This window comes from Stenella coeruleoalba (assembly GCF_951394435.1).
Source record: "Stenella coeruleoalba genome assembly, contig: scaffold_319, whole genome shotgun sequence".
In the NCBI taxonomy this organism is placed as follows: domain Eukaryota; kingdom Metazoa; phylum Chordata; class Mammalia; order Artiodactyla; family Delphinidae; genus Stenella; species Stenella coeruleoalba.
In genome coordinates, this window is record NW_027646345.1 from 14,013 (window position 1) to 38,667 (window position 24,655).

Here is a 24,655-nt window from a genome sequence, read left to right on the forward strand (position 1 = left end):
TGGATTGCTATGTCTCCGAAAGAGAATGAAGCATGTGTACAGGGGCATAAACACAGCAGTGAAAGGATTGGAGAGGTTCGGTGAGCAAAAGAAGACCCTTTGAAGTCATATTACATGGTACCCATTCCACGGGTTTTAACTACCCAGGTTTAAGGTATTCTTCCTTCAGCTAAAACTTGCATGTGGAACCTAGAGTATGATCAACCATGTGATCGAGAGACGTGTTCAAATATTTCTCAGTTCTCGTATCCTGGTACTCGGGTGCAACATTCCACACGCTTTACCAACACTCTCCCGACTTGGAGAGTCAGTCCCTTAAATCTCCTGTTTGGCCCAGTTTGCAATTTCTGCGGAAGATGAACAGGAATAGCGAGAACCAATGAGAGACTAGCTGGAGGTGTCCTGACGGGCAAATTTAACACTCACATCCCACCAGGAAGAGGAATTAACCAAAGGCTCAGCGTGCCGTGCCGGAACCAGATTAGGGCCTGAAGCCATCCTGCGGTGTTGCGGCCAGGTCACAAGAAAGCGAGTTGAAGAAAGGAGCTCAGGGGCACTGTAATTCACAAACCTGCAGAGTTATAAATGACAGCTATCGTCCAAAAATAGACTGAAGTAAGGCTGCCAAGAGGACTTGAAAGCGGGGCAGAATTGCAGGAAACCGATTTCAGGAGGTAGACTGGAATTGCATTGAAAGCATAGGAAAAGAGGCAGAACGTCCACAATGATGCACTTGGCCAAAAAGGGCGTATGCGTTTTTTCCTGAATATATTCAGGAAAAAACGCATACGCCCTTTTTGGCCAACCAAGCAAGCTTGCAAAGGAAATCTGCAGTACAATGAACTCTCACTTCCCCCCGGTCAAAAGGGCCATCTGAAAAAAGTGTAAAATCCAGAAAGGCAGGACAGGCCATGGAGAACTGGGAGCCTTGTTATGCTGATGGGCGGGATGTAAATTGCCAACAGACACTGGGGAGAAGTGTATGGTGTTTCCTGAAACATCTAAAAAACAAAGCAACAGAGCCTAGGGCACTTCCACTTATGGTCCTATAGCTTAGGGAAATTAAAATCAAAAAGACACAGCCACCCCAAAGTTTGGAACGGCTCTGTTTACAAGAACCTCATTTACAGTACAAGTTCAACATCGCAGAAAGTGAAAAATGGATAAAGAAGTTGTGGTATTTACTTACAAAGCAATATCACTCAGCAATGAAATCTATGTCATCAGGCCCTTAGCAGCACAATGAGTGGATTCAGGTATGATGATTCTAACTGAAATAAGTCACACAGAAAAAGAAACATCATAAGATATCAGTAATACACGGAATGTAAACTTGGCTACACAGGAACTGAATTACAGAACAGAACAGGGTCTCAAATTTAGAAAACCAACTTATGCTTGCTTAAGGGGAAAGGTGAGTTGGGGTGCTGCATAAAACCAGAGATCGAAATGAGCACAGATAAAGTTCCTTAAGCCAAATATGGAATAGACAAGAGCTACTCCTTGCTCAACGAAATGGACTCAACACCGCATATTAAACGCCTAAGAATGTACCTGACTAGTAAGTATCTTAAAACCTATGGATTGCTATGTCTCCGAAAGAGAATGAAGCATGTGTACAGGGGCATAAACACAGCAGTGAAAGGATTGGAGAGGTTCGGTGAGCAAAAGAAGACCCTTTGAAGTCATATTACATGGTACCCATTCCACGGGTTTTAACTACCCAGGTTTAAGGTATTCTTCCTTCAGCTAAAACTTGCATGTGGAACCTAGAGTATGATCAACCATGTGATCGAGAGACGTGTTCAAATATTTCTCAGTTCTCGTATCCTGGTACTCGGGTGCAACATTCCACACGCTTTACCAACACTCTCCCGACTTGGAGAGTCAGTCCCTTAAATCTCCTGTTTGGCCCAGTTTGCAATTTCTGCGGAAGATGAACAGGAATAGCGAGAACCAATGAGAGACTAGCTGGAGGTGTCCTGACGGGCAAATTTAACACTCACATCCCACCAGGAAGAGGAATTAACCAAAGGCTCAGCGTGCCGTGCCGGAACAAGATTAGGGCCTGAAGCCATCCTGCGGTGTTGCGGCCAGGTCACAAGAAAGCGAGTTGAAGAAAGGAGCTCAGGTGCACTGTAATTCACAAACCTGCAGAGTTATAAATGACAGCTATCGTCCAAAAATAGACTGAAGTAAGGCTGCCAAGAGGACTTGAAAGCGGGGCAGAATTGCAGGAAACCGATTTCAGGAGGTAGACTGGAATTGCATTGAAAGCATAGGAAAAGAGGCAGAACGTCCACAATGATGCACTTGGCCGAAAAGGGCGTATGCGTTTTTTCCTGAATATATTCAGGAAAAAACGCATACGCCCTTTTTGGCCAACCAAGCAAGCTTGCAAAGAAGTCTGCAGTACAATGAAGCCTCACTTCCCCACGGTCAAAAGGGCCATCTGAAAAAAGTGTAAAATCCAGAAAGGCAGGACAGGCCCTGGAGAACTGGGAGCCTTGTTATGCTGATGGGCGGGATGTAAATTGCCAACAGACACTCGGGAGAAGTGTATCGTGTTTCCTGAAACATCTAAAAAACAAAGCAACAGAGCCTAGGGCACTTCCACTTATGGTCCTATAGCTTAGGGAAATTAAAATCAAAAAGACACAGCCACCCCAAAATTTGGGACGCCTCTGTTTACAAGAACCTCATTTACCGTACAAGTTCAATATCACAGAAAGTGAAAAATGGATAAAGAACTTGTGGTACTTACGTACAATGCAGTATCACTCAGCAATGAAATCTATGTCATCAGGCCCTTAGCAGAACAATGAGTGGATTCAGGTATGATGATTCTAACTGAAATAAGTCACACAGAAAAAGAAACATCATAAGATATCAGTAATACACGGAATGGAAACTTGGCTACACAGGAACTGAATTACAGAACAGAACAGGGTCTCAAATTTAGAAAACCAACTTATGCTTGCTTAAGGGGAAAGGTGAGTTGGGGTGCTGCATAAAACCAGAGATTGAAATGAGCACAGATAAAGTTCCTTAAGCCAAATATGGAATACACAAGAGCTACTCCTTGCTCAACGAAATGGACTCAACACCGCATATTAAACGTCTAAGAATGTACCTGACTAGTAAGTATCTTAAAACCTATGGATTGCTATGTCTCCGAAAGAGAATCAAGCATGTGTACAGGGGCATAAACGCAGCAGTGATAGGATTGGAGAGGTTCGGTGAGCAAATGAAGACCCTTTGAAGTCATATTGCATGGTACCCATTCCAAGGGTTTCAACTACCCAGGTTTTAGGTATTCTTCCTTCAGCTAAAACATGCATGTGGAACCCAGAGTATGATCAACCATGTGATCGGGAGACGTGTTCAAATATGTCTCAGTTTTCGTACCCTGGTACTCGGGTGCAACATTCCAGACGCTTTACTAACACTCTCCCGACTTGGAGAGTCAGTCCCTTTAACCTCCTGTTTGGCCCAGTTTGCAATTTCTGCAGAAGATGAACAGGAATAGTGAGAACCAATGAGAGACTAGCTGGAGGTGTCTGGACGGACAAATTTAACTCTCATTTCCCACCAGGAAGAGGAATTAACCAAAGGCTCAGCGTGCCGTGCCGGAACCAGATTAGGGCCTGAAGCCATCCTGCGGTGTTGCGGCCAGCTCAAAAGAAAGCGAGTTGAAGAAAGGGGCTCAGGGGCACTGTAATTCACAAACCTGCAGAGTTATAAATGACAGCTATCGTCCAAAAATAGACTGAAGTAAGGCTGCCAAGAGGACTTGAAAGCGGGGCAGAATTGCAGGAAACCGATTTCAGGAGGTAGACTGGAATTGCATTGAAAGCATAGGAAAAGAGGTAGAACGTCCACAATGATGCACTTGGCCAAAAAGGGCGTATGCGTTTTTTTCTGAATATATTCAGGAAAAAACGCATACGCACTTTTTGGCCAACCAAGCAAGCTTGCAAAGGAAATCTGCACTACAATGAAGTCTCACTTCCCCCCGGTCAAAAGGGCCATCTGAAAAAAGTGTAAAATCCAGAAAGGCAGGACAGGCCATGGAGAACTGGGAGCCTTGTTATGCTGATGGGCGGGATGTAAATTGCCAACAACCACTCGGGAGAAGTGTATGGTGTTTCCTGAAACATCTAAAAAACAAAGCAACAGAGCCTAGGGCAGTTCCACTTATGGTCCTATAGCTTAGGGAAATTAAAATCAAAAAGACACAGCCACCCCAAAGTTTGGGACGCCTCTGTTTACAAGAACCTCGTTTACAGTACAAGTTCAACATCGCAGAAAGTGAAAAATGGATAAAGAAGTTGTGGTATTTACTTACAAAGCAATATCACTCAGCAATGAAATCTATGTCATCAGGCCTTTAGCAGCACAATGAGTGGATTCAGGTATGATGATTCTAACTGAAATAAGTCACACAGAAAAAGAAACATCATAAGATATCAGTAATACACGGAATGTAAAGTTGGCTACACAGGAACTGAATTACAGAACAGAACAGGGTCACAAATTTAGAAAACCAACTTATGCTTGCTTAAGGGTAAAGGTGAGTTGGGGTGCTGCATAAAACCAGAGATTGAAATGAGCACAGATAAAGTTCCTTAAGCCAAATATGGAATAGACAAGAGCTACTCCTTGCTCAACGAAATGGACTCAACACCGCATATTAAACGCCTAAGAATGTACCTGACTAGTAAGTATCTTAAAACCTATGGATTGCTATGTCTCCGAAAGGGAATCAAGCGTGTGTACAGGGGCATAAACGCAGCAGTGATAGGATTGGAGAGGTTCGGTGAGCAAATGAAGACACTTTGAAGTCATATTGCATGGTACCCATTACACGGGTCTCAACTCTCCAGGTTTAAGGTATTCTTCCTTCAGCTAAAACATGCATGTGGAACCCAAGTATGATCAACCATGTGAACGGGAGACGTGTTCAAATATGTCTCAGTTTTCCTCCCCTGGTACTCGGGTGCAACATTCCAGACGCTTTACTAACACTCTCCCCACTTGGAGAGTCAGCGCCTTTAACCTCCTGTTTGGCACAGTTTGCAATTTCTGCGGAAGATGAACAGGAATAGCGAGAACCAATGAGAGGCTAGCTGGAGGTGTCTGGACGGGCAAATTTAACTCTCATTTCCACCAGGAAGAGGAAATAAACAAAGGCTCAGCGTGCCGTGCCGGAACCAGATTAGGGCCTGAAGCCATCCTGCGGTGTTGCGGCCAGGTCACAAGAAAGCGAGTTGAAGAAAGGAGCTCAGGGGCACTGTAATTCACAAACCTGCAGAGTTATAAATGACAGCTATCGTCCAAAAATAGACTGAAGTAAGGCTGCCAAGAGGACTTGAAAGCGGGGCAGAATTGCAGGAAACCGATTTCAGGAGGTAGACTGGAATTGCATTGAAAGCATAGGAAAAGAGGCAGAACGTCCACAATGATGCACTTGGCCAAAAAGGGCGTATGCGTTTTTTCCTGAATATATTCAGGAAAAAACGCATACGCCCTTTTTGGCCAACCAAGCAAACTTGCAAAGGAAATCTGCACTACAATGAAGTCTCACTTCCCCCCGGTCAAAAGGGCCATCTGAAAAAAGTGTAAAATCCAGAAAGGCAGGACAGGCCATGGAGAACTGGGAGCCTTGTTATGCTGATGGGCGGGATGTAAATTGCCAACAGACACTCCGGAGAAGTGTATGGTGTTTCCTGAAACATCTAAAAAACAAAGCAACAGAGCCTAGGGCACTTCCACTTATGGTCCTATATCTTAGGGAAATTAAAATCAAAAAGACACAGCCACCCCAAAGTTTGGGACGCCTCAGTTTACAAGAACCTCATTTACCGTACAAGTTCAATATCACAGAAAGTGAAAAATGGATAAAGAACTTGTGGTACTTACGTACAATGCAGTATCACTCAGCAATGAAATCTATGTCATCAGGACCGTAGCAGCATAATGAGTGGATTCAGGTACGATGATTCTAACTGAAATAAGTCACACAGAAAAAGAAACATCATAAGATATCACTAATACACGGAATGTAAACTTGGCTACACAGGAACTGCATTCCAAAACAGAACAGGGTCTCAAATTTAGAAAACCAACTTATGCTTGCTTAAGCGGAAAGGTGAGTTGGGGTGCTGCATAAAACCAGAGATTGAAATGAGCACAGATAAAGTTCCTTAAGCTAAATATGGAATAGACAAGAGCTACTCCTTGCTCAACGAAATGGACTCAACACCCCATATTAAACGCCTAAGAATGTACCTGACTAGTAAGTATCTTAAAACCTATGGATTGCTATGTCTCCAAAAGAGAATCAAGCGTGTGTACAGGGGCATAAACGCATCAGTGATAGAATTGGAGAGGTTCGGTGAGCAAATGAAGACCCTTTGAAGTCATATTGCATGGTACCCATTACACGGGTCTCAACTCTCCAGGTTTAAGGTATTCTTCCTTCAGCTAAAACATGCATGTGGAACCCAAGTATGATCAACCATGTGAACGGGAGACGTGTTCAAATATGTCTCAGTTTTCCTCCCCTGGTACTCGGGTGCAACATTCCAGACGCTTTACTAACACTCTCCCCACTTGGAGAGTCAGCGCCTTTAACCTCCTGTTTGGCACAGTTTGCAATTTCTGCGGAAGATGAACAGGAATAGCGAGAACCAATGAGAGGCTAGCTGGAGGTGTCTGGACGGGCAAATTTAACTCTCATTTCCCACCAGGAAGAGGAAATAACCAAAGGCTCAGCGTGCCGTGCCGGAACCAGATTAGGGCCTGAAGCCATCCTGCGGTGTTGCGGCCAGGTCACAAGAAAGCGAGTTGAAGAAAGGAGCTCAGGGGCACTGTAATTCACAAACCTGCAGAGTTATAAATGACAGCTATCGTCCAAAAATAGACTGAAGTAAGGCTGCCAAGAGGACTTGAAAGCGGGGTAGAATTGCAGGAAACCGATTTCAGGAGGTAGACTGGAATTGCATTGAAAGCATAGGAAAAGAGGCAGAACGTCCACAATGATGCACTTGGCCAAAAAGGGCGTATGCGTTTTTTCCTGAATATATTCAGGAAAAAACGCATACGCCCTTTTTGGCCAACCAAGCAAACTTGCAAAGGAAATCTGCACTACAATGAAGTCTCACTTCCCCCCGGTCAAAAGGGCCATCTGAAAAAAGTGTAAAATCCAGAAAGGCAGGACAGGCCATGGAGAACTGGGAGCCTTGTTATGCTGATGGGCGGGATGTAAATTGCCAACAGACACTCCGGAGAAGTGTATGGTGTTTCCTGAAACATCTAAAAAACAAAGCAACAGAGCCTAGGGCACTTCCACTTATGGTCCTATATCTTAGGGAAATTAAAATCAAAAAGACACAGCCACCCCAAAGTTTGGGACGCCTCAGTTTACAAGAACCTCATTTACCGTACAAGTTCAATATCACAGAAAGTGAAAAATGGATAAAGAACTTGTGGTACTTACGTACAATGCAGTATCACTCAGCAATGAAATCTATGTCATCAGGACCGTAGCAGCATAATGAGTGGATTCAGGTACGATGATTCTAACTGAAATAAGTCACACAGAAAAAGAAACATCATAAGATATCACTAATACACGGAATGTAAACTTGGCTACACAGGAACTGCATTCCAAAACAGAACAGGGTCTCAAATTTAGAAAACCAACTTATGCTTGCTTAAGGGGAAAGGTGAGTTGGGGTGCTGCATAAAACCAGAGATTGAAATGAGCACAGATAAAGTTCCTTAAGCTAAATATGGAATAGACAAGAGCTACTCCTTGCTCAACGAAATGGACTCAACACCCCATATTAAACGCCTAAGAATGTACCTGACTAGTAAGTATCTTAAAACCTATGGATTGCTATGTCTCCAAAAGAGAATCAAGCGTGTGTACAGGGGCATAAACGCATCAGTGATAGGATTGGAGAGGTTCGGTGAGCAAATGAAGACCCTTTGAAGACATATTGCATGGTATCCATTCCACGGGTCTCAACTCTCCAGGTTTAAGGTATTCTTCCTTCAGCTAAAACACGCATGTGGAACCCAGAGTATGATCAACCGTGTGAACGGGAGACGTGTTCAAATATGTCTCAGTTTTCCTCCCCTGGTACTCGGGTGCAATATTCCAGACGCTTTACTAACACTCTCCCCACTTGGAGAGTCAGCGCCTTTAACCTCCTGTTTGGCCCAGTTTGCAATTTCTGCGGAAGATGAACAGGAATAGCGAGAACCAATGAGAGGCTAGCTGGAGGTGTCTGGTCGGCCAAATTTAACTCTCATTTCCCACCAGGAAGAGGAAATAACCAAAGGCTCAGCGTGCCGTACCGGAACCAGATTAGGGCCTGAAGCCATCCTGCGGTGTTGCGGCCAGGTCACAAGAAAGCGAGTTGAAGAAAGGAGCTCAGGGGCACTGTAATTCACAAACCTGCAGAGTTATAAATGACAGCTATCGTCCAAAAATAGACTGAAGTAAGGCTGCCAAGAGGACTTGAAAGTGGGGCAGAATTGCAGGAAACCGATTTCAGGAGGTAGACTGGAATTGCATTGAAAGCATAGGAAAAGAGGCAGAACGTCCACAATGATGCACTTGGCCAAAAAGGGCGTATGCGTTTTTTCCTGAATATATTCAGGAAAAAACGCATACGCCCTTTTTGGCCAACCAAGCAAGCTTGCAGAGGAAATCTGCACTACAATGAAGTCTCACTTCCCCCCGGTCAAAAGGGCCATCTGAAAAAAGTGTAAAATCCAGAAAGGCAGGACAGGCCATGGAGAACTGGGAGCCTTGTTATGCTGATGGGCGGGATGTAAATTGCCAACAGACACTCGGGAGAAGTGTATGGTGTTTCCTGAAACATCTAAAAAACAAAGCAACAGAACCTAGGGCACTTCCACTTATGGTCCTATAGCTTAGGGAAATTAAAATCAAAAAGACACAGCCACCCCAAAGTTTGGAACGGCTCTGTTTACAAGAACCTCGTTTACAGTACAAGTTCAACATCGCAGAAATTGAAAAATGGATAAAGAAGTTGTGGTATTTACTTACAAAGCAATATCACTCAGCAATGAAATCTGTGTCATCAGGCCCTTAGCAGCACAATGAGTGGATTCAGGTATGATGATTCTAACTGAAATAAGTCACACAGAAAATGAAACATCATAAGATATCAGTAATACATGGAATGTAAACTTGGCTACACAGGAACTGAATTACAGAACAGAACAGGGTCTCAAATTTAGAAAACCAACTTAGCCTTGCTTAAGGGTAAAGGTGTGTTGGGGTGCTGCATAAAACCAGAGATTGAAATGAGCACAGATAAAGTTCCTTAAGTCAAATATGGAATAGACAAGAGCTACTCCTTGCTCAACGAAATGGACTCAACAACGCATATTAAACGCCTAAGAATGTACCTGACTAGTAAGTATCTTAAAACCTATGGATTGCTATGTCTCCGAAAGAGAATCAAGCATGTGTACAGGGGCATAAACGCAGCAGTGATAGGATTGTAGAGTTTCGGTGAGCAAATGAAGACCCTTTGAAGTCATATTGCATGGTACCCATTCCACGGGTCTTAACTCTCCAGGTTTAAGGTATTCTTCCTTCAGCTAAAACATGCATGTGGAACCCAAGTATGATCAACCATGTGAACGGGAGACGTGTTCAAATATGTCTCAGTTTTCCTCCCCTGGTACTCGCGTGCAACATTCCAGATGCTTTACTAACACTCTCCCCACTTGGAGAGTCAGCGCCTTTAACCTCCTGTTTGGCCCAGTTTGCAATTTCTGCGGAAGATGAACAGGAATAGCGAGAAGCAATGAGAGGCTAGCTGGAGGTGTCTGGACGGGCAAATTTAACTCTCATTTCCCACCAGGAAGAGGAAATAACCAAAGGCTCAGCATGCCGTGCCGGAACCAGATTAGGGCCTGAAGCCATCCTGCGGTGTTGCGGCCAGGTCACAAGAAAGCGAGTTGAAGAAAGGAGCTCAGGGGCACTGTAATTCACAAACCTGCAGAGTTATAAATGACAGCTATCGTCCAAAAATAGACTGAAGTAAGGCTGCCAAGAGGACTTGAAAGCGGGGCAGAATTGCAGGAAACCGATTTCAGGAGGTAGACTGGAATTGCATTGAAAGCATAGGAAAAGAGGCAGAACGTCCACAATGATGCACTTGGTCAAAAAGGGCGTATGCGTTTTTTCCTGAATATATTCAGGAAAAAACGCATACGCCCTTTTTGGCCAACCAAGCAAGCTTGCAAATGAAATCTGCACTACAATGAAGTCTCACTTCCCCCCGGTCAAAAGGGCCATGTGAAAAAAGTGTAAAATCCAGAAAGGCAGGACAGGCCATGGAGAACTGGGAGCCTTGTTATGCTGATGGGCGGGATGTAAATTGCCAACAACCACTCGGGAGAAGTGTATGGTGTTTCCTGAAACATCTAAAAAACAAAGCAACAGAGCCTAGGGCACTGCCACTTATGGTCCTATAGCTTAGGGAAATTAAAATCAAAAAGACACAGCCACCCCAAAGTTTGGGACGCCTCTGTTTACAAGAACCTCGTTTACAGTACAAGTTCAACATCGCAGAAAGTGAAAAATGGATAAAGAAGTTGTGATATTTACTTACAAAGCAATATCACTCAGCAATGAAATCTATGTCATCAGGCCTTTAGCAGCACAACGAGTGGATTCAGGTATGATGATTCTAACTGAAATAAGTCACACAGAAAAAGAAACATCATAAGATATCAGTAATACACGGAATGTAAAGTTGGCTACACAGGAACTGAATTACAGAACAGAAGAGGGTCACAAATTTAGAAAACCAACTTATGCTTGCTTAAGGGTAAAGGTGAGTTGGGGTGCTGCATAAAACCAGAGATTGAAATGAGCACAGATAAAGTTCCTTAAGCCAAATATGGAATAGACAAGAGCTACTCCTTGCTCAACGAAATGGACTCAACACTGCATATTAAACGCCTAAGAATGTACCTGACTAGTAAGTATCTTAAAACCTATGGATTGCTATGTCTCCGAAAGGGAATCAAGCTTGTGTACAGGGGCATAAACGCAGCAGTGATAGGATTGGAGAGGTTCGGTGAGCAAATGAAGACACTTTGAAGTCATATTGCATGGTACCCATTACACGGGTCTCAACTCTCCAGGTTTAAGGTATTCTTCCTTCAGCTAAAACATGCATGTGGAACCCAAGTATGATCAACCATGTGAACGGGAGACGTGTTCAAATATGTCTCAGTTTTCCTCCCCTGGTACTCGGGTGCAACATTCCAGACGCTTTACTAACACTCTCCCCACTTGGAGAGTCAGCGCCTTTAACCTCCTGTTTGGCCCAGTTTGCAATTTCTGCGGAAGATGAACAGGAATAGCGAGAACCAATGAGAGGCTAGCTGGAGGTGTCTGGACGGGCAAATTTAACTCTCATTTCCCACCAGGAAGAGGAAATAACCAAAGGCTCAGCGTGCCGTGCCGGAACCAGATTAGGGCCTGAAGCCATCCTGCGGTGTTGCGGCCAGGTCACAAGAAAGCGAGTTGAAGAAAGGAGCTCAGGGGCACTGTAATTCACAAACCTGCAGAGTTATAAATGACAGCTATCTTCCAAAAATAGACTGAAGTAAGGCTGCCAAGAGGACTTGAAAGCGGGGCAGAATTGCAGGAAACCAATTTCAGGAGGTAGACTGGAATTGCATTGAAAGCATAGGAAAAGAGGCAGAAAGTCCACAATGATGCACTTGGCCAAAAAGGGCGTATGCGTTTTTTCCTGAATATATTCAGGAAAAAACGCATACGCCCTTTTTGGCAAACCAAGCAAACTTGCAAAGGAAATCTGCACTACAATGAAGTCTCACTTCCCCCCGGTCAAAAGGGCCATCTGAAAAAAGTGTAAAATCCAGAAAGGCAGGACAGGCCATGGAGAACTGGGAGCCTTGTTATGCTGATGGGCGGGATGTAAATTGCCAACAGACACTCGGGAGAAGTGTATGGTGTTTCCTGAAACATCTAAAAAACAAAGCAACAGAGCCTAGGGCACTTCCACTTATGGTCCTATAGCTTAGGGAAATTAAAATCAAAAAGACACAGCCACCCCAAAGTTTGGGACGCCTCAGTTTACAAGAACCTCATTTACCGTACAAGTTCAATATCACAGAAAGTGAAAAATGGATAAAGAACTTGTGGTACTTACGTACAATGCAGTATCACTCAGCAATGAAATCTATGTCATCAGGACCGTAGCAGCATAATGAGTGGATTCAGGTACGATGATTCTAACTGAAATAAGTCACACAGAAAAAGAAACATCATAAGATATCACTAATACACGGAATGTATACTTGGCTACACAGGAACTGCATTCCAAAACAGAACAGGGTCTCAAATTTAGAAAACCAACTTATGCTTGCTTAAGGGGAAAGGTGAGTTGGCGTGCTGCATAAAACCAGAGATTGAAATGAGCACAGATAAAGTTCCTTAAGCCAAATATGGAATAGACAAGAGCTACTCCTTGCTCAACGAAATGGACTCAACACCCCATATTAAACGCCTAAGAATGTACCTGACTAGTAAGTATCTTAAAACCTATGGATTGCTATGTCTCCGAAAGAGAATCAAGCATGTGTACAGGGGCATAAACGCAGCAGTGATAGGATTGGAGAGGTTCGGTGAGCAAATGAAGACCCTTTGAAGTCATATTGCATGGTACCCATTCCACGGGTTTCAACTACCCAGCTTTTAGGTATTCTTCCTTCAGCTAAAACATGCATGTGGAACCCAGAGTATGATCAACCATGTGATCGGGAGACGTGTTCAAATATGTCCCAGTTTTCGTACCCTGGTACTCGGGTGCAACATTCCAGACGCTTTACTAACACTCTCCCGACTTGGAGAGTCAGTCCCTTTAACCTCCTGTTTGGCCCAGTTTGCAATTTCTGCGGAAGATGAACAGGAATAGCGAGAACCAATGAGAGACTAGCTGGAGGTGTCTGGATGGGCAAATTTAACTCTCATTTCCCACCAGGAAGAGGAATTAACCAAAGGCTCAGCATGCCGTGCCAGAACCAGATTAGGGCCTGAAGACATCCTGCGGTGTTGCAGCCAGCTCAAAAGAAAGCGAGTTGAAGAAAGGAGCTCAGGGGCACTGTAATTCACAAACCTGCAGAGTTATAAATGACAGCTATCGTCCAAAAATAGACTGAAGTAAGGCTGCCAAGAGGACTTGAAAGCGGGGCAGAATTGCAGGAAACCGATTTCAGGAGGTAGACTGGAATTGCATTGAAAGCATAGGAAAAGAGGCAGAAAGTCCACAATGATGCACTTGGCCAAAAAGGGCGTATGCGTTTTATCCTGAATATATTCAGGAAAAAACGCATACGCCCTTTTTGGCCAACCAAGCAAGCTTGCAAAGGAAATCTGCACTACAATGAAGTCTCACTTCCCCCCGGTCAAAAGGGCCATCTGAAAAAAGTGTAAAATCCAGAAAGGCAGGACAGGCCATGGAGAACTGGGAGCCTTGTTATGCTGATGGGCGGGATGTAAATTACCAACAGACACTCAGGAGAAGTGTATGGTGTTTCCTGAAACATCTAAAAAACAAAGCAACAGAACCTAGGGCACTGCCACTTATGGTCCTATAGCTTAGGGAAATTAAAATCAAAAAGACACAGCCACCCCAAAGTTTGGAACGGCTCTGTTTACAAGAACCTCGTTTACAGTACAAGTTCAACATCGCAGAAAGTGAAAAATGGATAAAGAAGTTGTGGTATTCACTTACAAAGCAATATCACTCAGCAATGAAATCTATGTCATCAGGCCCTTAGCAGCACAATGAGTAGATTCAGGTACGATGATTCTAACTGAAATAAGTCACACAGAAAAAGAAACATCATAAGATATCACTAATACACGGAATGTAAACTTGGCTACACAGGAACTGAATTACAGAACAGAACAGGTTCTCAAATTTAGAAAACCAACTTATGCTTGCTTAAGGGGAAAGGTGAGTTGGGGTGCTGCATAAAACCAGAGATTGAAATGAGCACAGATAAAGTTCCTTAAGCCAAATATGGAATAGACAAGAGCTACTCCTTGCTCAACGAAATGGACTCAACACCGCATATTAAACGCCTAAGAATGTACCTGACTAGTAAGTATCTTAAAACCTATGGATTGCTATGTCTCCGAAAGAGAATGAAGCATGTGTACAGGGGCATAAACACAGCAGTGATAGGATTGGAGAGGTTCGGTGAGCAAATGAAGACCCTTTGAAGTCATATTGCAGTGTACCCATTCCATGGGTTTCAACTACCCAGGTTTTAGGTATTCTTCCTTCAGCTAAAACATGCATGTGGAACCCAGAGTATGATCAACCATGTCATCGGGAGAGGTGTTCAAATATGTCTCAGTTTTCGTACCCTGGTACTCGGGTGCAACATTCCAGACGCTTTACTAACACTCTCCCGACTTGGAGAGTCAGTCCCTTTAACCTCCTGTTTGGCCCAGTTTGCAATTTCTGCGGAAGATGAACAGGAATAGCGAGAACCAATGAGAGACTAGCTGGAGGTGTCTGGATGGGCAAATTTAACTCTCATTTCCCACCAGGAAGAGGAATTAACCAAAGGCTCAGCGTGCCATGCCAGAACCAGATTAGGGCCTGAAGACATCCTGCGGTGTTGCGGCCAGGTCACAAGAAAGCGAGTTGAAGAAAGGAGCTCAGGGGCACTGTAATTCACAAACCTGCAGAGTTATAAATGACAGCTATCGTCCAAAAATATACTGAAGTAAGGCTGCCAAGAGGACTTGAAAGCGCGGCAGAATTACAGGAAACCGATTTCAGGAGGTAGACTGGAATTGCATTGAAAGCATAGGAAAAGAGGCAGAACGTCCACAATGATGCACTTGGCCAAAAAGGGCGTATGCGTTTTTTCCTGAATATATTCAGGAAAAAACGCATACGCCCTTTTTGGCCAACCAAGCAAACTTGCAAAGGAAATCTGCACTACAATGAAGTCTCACTTCCCCCCGGTCAAAAGGGCCATCTGAAAAAAGTGTAAAATCCAGAAAGGCAGGACAGGCCATGGAGAACTGGGAGCCTTGTTATGCTGATGGGCAGGATGTAAATTGCCAACAGACACTCAGGAGAAGTGTATGGTGTTTCCTGAAACATCTAAAAAACAAAGCAACAGAGCCTAGGGCACTTCCACTTATGGTCCTATAGCTTAGGGAAATTAAAATCAAAAAGACACAGCCACCCCAAAGTTTGGGACGCCTCTGTTTACAAGAACCTCGTTTACCGTACAACTTCAATATCATAGAAAGTGAAAAATGGATAAAGAACTTGTGGTACTTACGTACAATGCAGTATCACTCAGCAATGAAATCTATGTCATCAGGCCCGTAGCAGCATAATGAGTGGATTCAGGTACGATGATTCTAACTGAAATAAGTCACACAGAAAAAGAAACATCATAAGATATCACTAATACACGGAATGTATACTTGGCTACACAGGAACTGCATTCCAAAACAGAACAGGGTCTCAAATTTAGAAAACCAACTTATGCTTGCTTAAGGGGAAAAGTGAGTTGTGGTGCTGCATAAAACCAGAGATTGAAATGAGCACAGATAAAGTTCCTTAAGCCAAATATGGAATAGACAAGAGCTACTCCTTGCTCAACGAAATGGACTCAACACCCCATATTAAACGCCTAAGAATGTACCTGACTAGTAAGTATCTTAAAACCTATGGATTGCTATGTCTCCAAAAGAGAATCAAGCGTGTGTACAGGGGCATAAACGCAGCAGTGATAGGATTGGAGAGTTTCGGTGAGCAAATGAAGACCCTTTGAAGTCATATTGCATGGTACCCATTACACGGGTCTCAACTCTCCAGGTTTAAGGTATTCTTCCTTCAGCTAAAACATGCATGTGGAACCCAGAGTATGATCAACCATGTGAACGGGAGACGTGTTCAAATATGTCTCAGTTTTCCTCCCCTGGTACTCGGGTGCAACATTCCAGACGCTTTACTAACACTCTCCCGACTTGGAGAGTCAGTCCCTTTAACCTCCTGTTTGGCCCAGTTTGCAATTTCTGCGGAAGATGAACAGGAATAGCGAGAACCAATGAGAGGCTAGCTGGAGGTGTCTGGACGGGCAAATTTAACTCTCATTTCCCACCAGAAAGAGGAATTAACCAAAGGCTCAGAATGCCGGGCCAGAAACAGATTAGGGCCTGAAGCCATCCTGCGGTGTTGCGGCCAGGTCACAAGAAAGCGAGTTGAAGAAAGGAGCTCAGGGGCACTGTAATTCACAAACCTGCAGAGTTATAAATGACAGCTATCGTCCAAAAATAGACTGAAGTAAGGCTGCCAATAGGACTTGAAAGCGGGGCAGAATTGCAGGAAACCGATTTCAGGAGGTAGACTGGAATTGCATTGAAAGCATAGGAAAAGAGGCAGAACGTCCACAATGATGCACTTGGCCAAAAAGGGCGTATGCGTTTTTTCCTGAATATATTCAGGAAAAAACGCATACGCCCTTTTTGGCCAACCAAGCAAGCTTGCAAAGGAAATCTGCACTACAATGAAGTCTCACTTCCCCCCGGTCTAAAGGGCCATCTGAAAAAAGTGTAAAATCCAGAAAGGCAGGACAGGCCATGGAGAACTGGGAGCCTTGTTATGCTGATGGGCGGGATGTAAATTGCCAACAGACACTTGGGAGAAGTGTATGGTGTTTCCTGAAACATCTAAAAAACAAAGCAACAGAGCCTAGGGCACTTCCACTTATGGTCCTATAGCTTAGGGAAATTAAAATAAAAAAGACACAGCCACCCCAAAGTTTGGAACGGCTCTGTTTACAAGAACCTCGTTTACAGTACAAGTTCAACATCGCAGAAAGTGAAAAATGGATAAAGAAGTTGTGGTATTACTTACAATGCAGTATCACTCAGCAATGAAATCTATGTCATCAGGCCCGTAGCAGCACAATGAGTGGATTCAGGTATGATGATTCTAACTGAAATAAGTCACACAGAAAAAGAAACATCATAAGATATCAGTAATACACGGAATGTAAACTTGGCTACACAGGAACTGAATTACAGAACAGAACAGGGTCTCAAATTTAGAAAACCAACTTATGCTTGCTTAAGGGGAAAGGTGAGTTGGGGTGCTGCATAAAACCAGAGATTGAAATGAGCACAGATAAAGTTCCTTAAGCCAAATATGGAATAGACAAGAGCTACTCCTTGCTCAACGAAATGGACTCAAAACCCCATATTAAACGCCTAAGAATGTACCTGACTAGTAAGTATCTTAAAACCTATGGATTGCTATGTCTCCAAAAGAGAATCAAGCGTGTGTACAGGGGCATAAACGCAGCAGTGATAGGATTGGAGAGGTTCGGTGAGCAAATGAAGACCCTTTGAAGTCATATTGCATGGTACCCATTACACGGGTCTCAACTCTCCAGGTTTAAGGTATTCTTCCTTCAGCTAAAACATGCATGTGGAACCCAGAGTATGATCAACCATGTGATCAGGAGACGTGTTCAAATATGTCTCAGTTTTCCTCCCCTGGTACTCGGTTGCAACATTCCAGACGCTTTACTAACACTCTCCCCACTTGGAGAGTCAGTCCCTTTAACCTCCTGTTTGGCCCAGTTTGCAATTTCTGCGGAAGATGAACAGGAATAGTGAGAACCAATGAGAGGCTAGCTGGAGGTGTCTGGACGGGCAAATTTAACTCTCATTTCCCACCAGGAAGAGGAAATAACCAAAGGCTCAGCGTGCCGTACCGGAACCAGATTAGGGCCTGAAGCCATCCTGCGGTGTTGCGGCCAGCTCAAAAGAAAGCGAGTTGAAGAAAGGAGCTCAGGGACACTGTAATTCACAAACCTGCAGAGTTATAAATGACAGCTATCGTCCAAAAATAGACTGAAGTAAGGCTGCCAAGAGGACTTGAAAGCGGGGCAGAATTGCAGGAAACCGATTTCAGGAGGTAGACTGGAATTGCATTGAAGCATAGGAAAAGAGGCAGAACGTCCACAATGATGCACTTGGCCAAAAAGGGCGTATGCGTTTTTTCCTGAATATATTCAGGAAAAAACGCATACGCCCTTTTTGGCCAACCAAGCAAGCTTGCAAAGGAAATCTGCACTACAATGAAGTCTCACTTCCCCCCGGTCAAAAGGGCCATCTGAAAAAAGTGTAAAATCCAGAAAGGCAGGACAGGCCATGGAGAACTGGGAGCCTTGTTATGCTGATGGGTGGGATGTAATTTGCCAACAACCACTCGGGAGAAGTGTATGGTGTTTCCTGAAACATCTACAATACAAAGCAACAGAGCCTAGGGCACTTCCACTTATGGTCCTATAGCTTAGGGAATTTAAAATCAAAAAGACACAGCCACCCCAAAGTTTGGAACGGCTCTGTTTACAAGAACCTCGTTTACAGTACAAGTTCAACATCGCAGAAAGTGAAAAATGGATAAAGAAGTTGTGGTATTTACTTACAAAGCAATATCACTCAGCAATGAAATCTGTGTCATCAGGCCCTTAGCAGCACAATGAGTGGATTCAGGTATGATGATTCTAACTGAAATAAGTCACACAGAAAAAGAAACATCATAAGATATCAGTAATACACGGAATGGAAACTTGGCTACACAGGAACTGAATTGCAGAACAGAACAGGGTCTCAAATTTAGAAAACCAACTTATGCTTGCTTAAGGGGAAAGGTGAGTTGGGGTGCTGCATAAAACCAGAGATTGAAATGAGCACAGATAAAGTTCCTTAAGCCAAATATGGAATAGACAAGAGCTACTCCTTGCTCAACGAAATGGACTCAACACCGCATATTAAACGCCTAAGAATGTACCTGACTAGTAAGTATCTTAAAACCTATGGATTGCTATGTCTCCGAAAGAGAATCAAGCATGTGTACAGGGGCATAAACGCAGCAGTGATAGGATTGGAGAGGTTCGGTGAGCAAATGAAGACCCTTTGAAGTCATATTGCATGGTACCCATTACACGGGTTTCAACTACCCAGGTTTTAGGTATTCTTCCTTCAGCTAAAACATGCATGTGGAACCTAGAGTATGATCAACCATGTGATCGGGAGACGTGTTCAAATATGTCTCAGTTTTCGTAGGCTGGTACTCGGGTGCAACATTCCAGACGCTTTACTAACACTCTCCCCACTTGGAGAGTCAGTCCCTTTAACCTCCTGTTTGGCCCTGTTTGCAATTTCTGTGGAAGATGAACAGGAATAGCGAGAACCATTGAAAGACTAGCTGGAGGTGTCTGGATGGGCAAATTTAACTCTCATTTCCCACCAGGAAGAGGAATTAACCAAAGGCTCAGCGTGCCATGCCGGAACCACATTAGGGCCTGAAGACATCCTGCGGTGTTGCGGCCAGGTCACAAGAAAGCGAGTTGAAGAAAGGAGCTCAGGGGCACTGTAATTCACAAACCTGCAGAGTTATAAATGACAGCTATCGTCCAAAAATAGACTGAAGTAAGGCTGCCAAGAGGACTTGAAAGCGGGGCAGAATTGCAGGAAACCGATTTCAGGAGGTAGACTGGAATTGCATTTCAAGCATAGGAAAAGAGGCAGAACGTCCACAGTGATGCACTTGGCCAAAAAGGGCGTATGCGTTTTTTCCTGAATATATTCAGGAAAAAACGCATACGCCCTTTTTGGCCAACCAAGCAAGCTTGCAAAGGAAATCTGCACTACAATGAAGTCTCACTTCCCCCCGGTCAAAAGGGCCATCTGAAAAAAGTGTAAAATCCAGAAAGGCAGGACAGGACATGGAGAACTGGGAGCCTTGTTATGCTGATGGGTGGGATGTAATTTGCCAACAGCCACTCCGGAGAAGTGTATGGTGTTTCCTGAAACATCTAAAAAACAAAGCAACAGAGCCTAGTGCACTTCCACTTATGGTCCTATAGCTTAGGGAAATTAAAATCAAAAAGACACAGCCACCCCAAAGTTTGGGACGCCTCTGTTTACAAGAACCTCGTTTACCGTACAAGTTCAATATCACAGAAAGTGAAAAATGGATAAAGAAGTTGTGGTACTCATGTACAAAGCAATATCACTCAGCAATGAAATCTATGTCACCAGGCCCGTAACAGCATAATGAGTGGATTCGGGTATGGTGATTCTAACTGAAATAAGTCACACAGAAAAAGAAACATCAAAAAATATCACTAATACATGGAATTTAAACTTGGCTACAGAGGAACTGAATTACAAAACAGAACAGGGTCTCAAATTTAGAAAACCAACTTATGCTTGCTTAAGTGGAAAGGTGAGTTGGGGTGCTGCATAAAACCAGAGACTGAAATGAGCACAGATAAAGTTCCTTAAGCCAAATATGGAATAGACAAGAGCTACTCCTTGCTCAACGAAATCGACTCCACACCCCATATCAAATGCCTAAGAATATACCAGACTAGTAATTATCTTAAAACCTATGGATTGCTATGTCTCCAAAAGAGAATCAAGCGTGTGTACAAGGGTCATTAACGCAGCAGTGATAGGATTGGAGAGATTCGGTGAGCAAATGAAGACCCTTTGAAGTCATATTGCATGGTACCCATTCCACGGGTCTTAACTCTCCAGGTTTAAGGTATTCTTCCTTCAGCTAAAACATGCATGTGGAACCCAAGTATGATCAACCATGTGAACGGGAGACGTGTTCAAATATGTCTCAGTTTTCCTCCCCTGGTACTCGCGTGCAACATTCCAGACTCTTTACTAACACTCTCCCCACTTGGAGAGTCAGCGCCTTTAACCTCCTGTTTGGCACAGTTTGCAATTTCTGTGGAAGATGAACAGGAATAGTGAGAACCAATGAGAGGCTAGCTGGACGTGTCTGGACGGGCAAATTTAACTCTCATTTCCCACCAGGAAGAGGAAATAACCAAAGGCTCAGTGTGCCGTACCGGAACCAGATTAGGGCCTGAAGCCATCCTGCGGTGTTGCGGCCAGCTCAAAAGAAAGCGAGTTGAAGAAAGGAGCTCAGGGGCACTGTAATTCACAAACCTGCAGAGTTATAAATGACAGCTATCGTCCAAAAATAGACTGAAGTAAGGCTGCCAAGAGGACTTGAAAGCGGGGCAGAATTGCAGGAAACCGATTTCAGGAGGTAGACTGGAATTGCATTGAAAGCATAGGAAAAGAGGCAGAACGTCCACAATGATGCACTTGGCCAAAAAGGGCGTATGCGTTTTTTCCTGAATATATTCAGGAAAAAACGCATACGCCCTTTTTGGCCAACCAAGCAAGCTTGCAAAGGAAATCTGCACTACAATGAAGTCTCACTTCCCCCCGGTCAAAAGGGCCATCTGAAAAAAGTGTAAAATCCAGAAAGGCAACAGGCCATTCAGAACTGGGAGCCTTGTTATGCTGATGGGCGGGAGGTAAATTGCCAACAGACACTCGGGAGAAGTGTATGGTGTTTCCTGAAACATCTAAAAAACAAAGCAACAGAGCCTAGGGCACTTCCACTTATGGTCCTATAGCTTAGGGAAATTAATATCAAAAAGACACAGCAACCCCAAAATTTGGGACGGCTCTTTTTACAGGAATCTCTTCTACGGCACAAGTTAAATATCCCAGAGAGCAAATAATGGATAAAGAAGTTGCGGTACTTCTGTACAACAGAATACCACTCAGCAATGAAATCTATGTCACCAGGCCCGTACCAGCATAATGAGTGGATTGAGGCACGATGATTCTAAGTGAAATAAGTCACACAGAAAAAGAAACATCATGAGGTATCACTAATACACGGAATGTGAACTTGGCTACACATGAACTGAATTACAAAACAGAACAGGGTCTCAAGTTTAGAAAACCAACTTATGCCTGCTTAAGGGGGAAGGTGAGTTGGGGTGCTGCATAAAAGCAGAGTTTGAAATTAGCACAGATACCGTTCCATAAGCCAAATATGTAATAGACAAGAGCTACCCCTTGCTCAACGAAATGGATTCAACAATGAGGTATCACCTCACACCTGGTAGAATAGGCATCATTGAAAATCTACAAACAAAAAATGCTGGAAAGGGTGTGGAGAAAAGGAACCCTCTTCCACTATTGTTGGGAATATAAATTGATACAGTCATTATGGAGAACAATATGGAATTTCTTAAGAAACTAACAATAGAATTACCATATGATACAGCAATCCCAGTACTGGACATATACCCAGACAAAACCATAAATCAAAAAGAGTCATTCACCGCAATGTTCATTGCATCACTATTTACAATATCGAGGTAACGGAAGCAACCTAAATGCCCACAGACAGACGAATGCATAAAGCTGTGGTACATATATAAAATGGACTATTACTCAGCCATGAAAAGGAATGAAATTGGGTCATTTGTAGAGACGTCGATGGATCTAGAGACTGTCATACAGAGTGAAGTAAGTCAGAAAGAGAAAAACAAATCTTGTATATTCATGCATATATGTGGAACCTAGAAAAACTGTACAGATTAACCATTTTGCAAGGCATAAATAGAGCAACAGATGTAGACAACAAACGTATGGACAACAAGGGGGGAAAGCTGTTGGGGGGGTGGTGGTGGGAGGAGTTGAGAGACTGGGATTGGCATGTATACATTTATATGTATAAAATAGATAACCAATAAGAACCTGCTGTATAAAAATATAAAATAAAATTCAAAATTAAAAAGAAGTAAAATTTAAAAAATAAAACAGAAAAAACAATTATTCCCTGCACATACATGTATTTATATGAATAAATTATTTCCATGCTTATATCTGTAAATACAAAAAAGAGGAATAAAATCTACCTTGAACCAAAAACGAAAAAGAGAAAAAAAACACAGAACCCACCAGTTACACAGAGGAAAACCGTATCAGGGCACTTGCTCCAGTTGTAAACAATTCTGAAGTTGGTCAGTGGTGGGGAATCGTCTCCCATTCAGCCAGCAGCCCCCACGCAACAAGCGTCCTCATTGCAAAGCTGGGGCACCGTGCCGAGGCATCTGTGAGTAAATGTGAGCTGAGCCCCAGGCCAGTTGCTGCTGAACTATTCCCACCCATCCCAGGTAAAACACCTGAATATATACAAGGACTTGAAAGCCTAGAGGAAGGGCCATAGAGCCACACGAGTGACAGCATGCCGGCCGACTTGGTGCCTGCAGGCCAGCCAGGATGGTCCTGGCCCTGGGTGCTCTTCTGGAAGATTTCCATTTCCCTGCCTGAGATACCCGTCCTGTCCCTGCCCCCACTGCTTTTTTCCTTCCTCACCTCTGCCCAGGGAGAAATTCCAGCAGCAGGTATGGGTGACACATCCTCTTCTTTAGCAGGTGGCAGCCTGGCAACTGCTGCAGAAAGTCCAGCAGAGCCCCACTCACACTGGGCCACCCACAAAGCCGTGGCCTCTCACTCCCTCCCACCAGCCCAGCCCCGAGACTGCTGACAGGGCAGAGAAAATGGCGTCAGGCACGGCTGCAGGGGCTCTTGCTGCCTGGAGTGGTATTTATATTGATCTCAACCCAGGCACACCTGGGGAGGGCTGGCCGGCACGGTAAGGCTGCCCAGGTCAGCCAATCATCACCCCTCAGGGGCTCACAGTTGCAGAAAATGGAACTTGCTGAACCGGCCAGGTCCAAGGAACAGGTGTGGGCTCCTGAGAGTCAGGATAGACAAGGGGCTGCAGCTTTGGCTTGTTTTCTAATCATTTTATCTGGCCCATGAGTGGGAGACAACTTCAAGAAAACCCTCTCCTAATGAGAGGAACCCAGGAGTCAGGGAGAGGAGGGGTGGGTGGTGGTTGGAGACAGAGGCCTGGTGCCCCGGGTGCAGTGGAAGTCTCTGGAAGACCAGGTGGAGGGAGGCCTCACGGAGTGATGCCCAGGGTCACAGACCTGTCGCAGCTGCTGTTTGTTAGTTCAAGTCCTGCTCTGAGGTGCTCTGTGTCAGCTCTGAACGACAGGTGAGCTGGGGGTGCTCTGCAATGAGGGCTATGTGCACGGTTCCTGTGTGCCCAGCCCTGCCACGGTACCTGCAAGGGAAGCTCTGTATCCTGGGAGGGGCCTGACCACGAGAGCCCCGTGGGCTGGGGTGGGGGTGGGGTACCTGCCCAGGTGAGCTCCATATTCTGGGATTGGTCTGACCACGAGAGCCCCATGGGCTGCTGGGGACCTGGTAAAGGATGTCAGGACAGTCAGTGAAGCCACCGAGGATATACCTCCAGTTGCTCCTAATTCCTACACCCTGCTGGTCATTCTACCAACCACCAGGACATGGTATTCTGTATTAGTCTTCAATGATGCCTTCTTTTGTATTCCATTAGTCCCAGAGTCACAAGAAATTTTGGCTTGTGAGTGGCAGGACTCCACATACAACTAAAACAATACTTCCGGGCCGTCTGGCCCCAAGGGTGCAAAAATTCCCACACCATCTTTGGGGAAAGCTTAGCTAAAGACCTAAAAGTTCTACCTCTGGAAAAGGAAACCCTCCTTCAATATGCAGACGACATTCTGATCACCAGCCCTACTAAGGAGGCCTCTGAACTACCAAGCCAATAAAGGATAGAAGTTGTCCAAGAAAAAGCTCAAA

At 44.3% G+C, this 24,655-nt stretch overlaps 1 long non-coding RNA gene across 1 annotated transcript in view; it reads right to left on the minus strand.

Moving 5' to 3' along the window:
• Positions 1–2,828: 2,828 nt before the first annotated feature.
• The window catches only part of LOC307181164, a 245,610-nt gene continuing 223,783 nt past the window's right edge, over positions 2,829–24,655 (minus strand). The window contains exon 3 of the long non-coding RNA XR_013826053.1: positions 2,829–2,850. This is a non-coding gene — a long non-coding RNA (uncharacterized lncRNA). The remainder of the gene's footprint in view (positions 2,851–24,655) is intronic.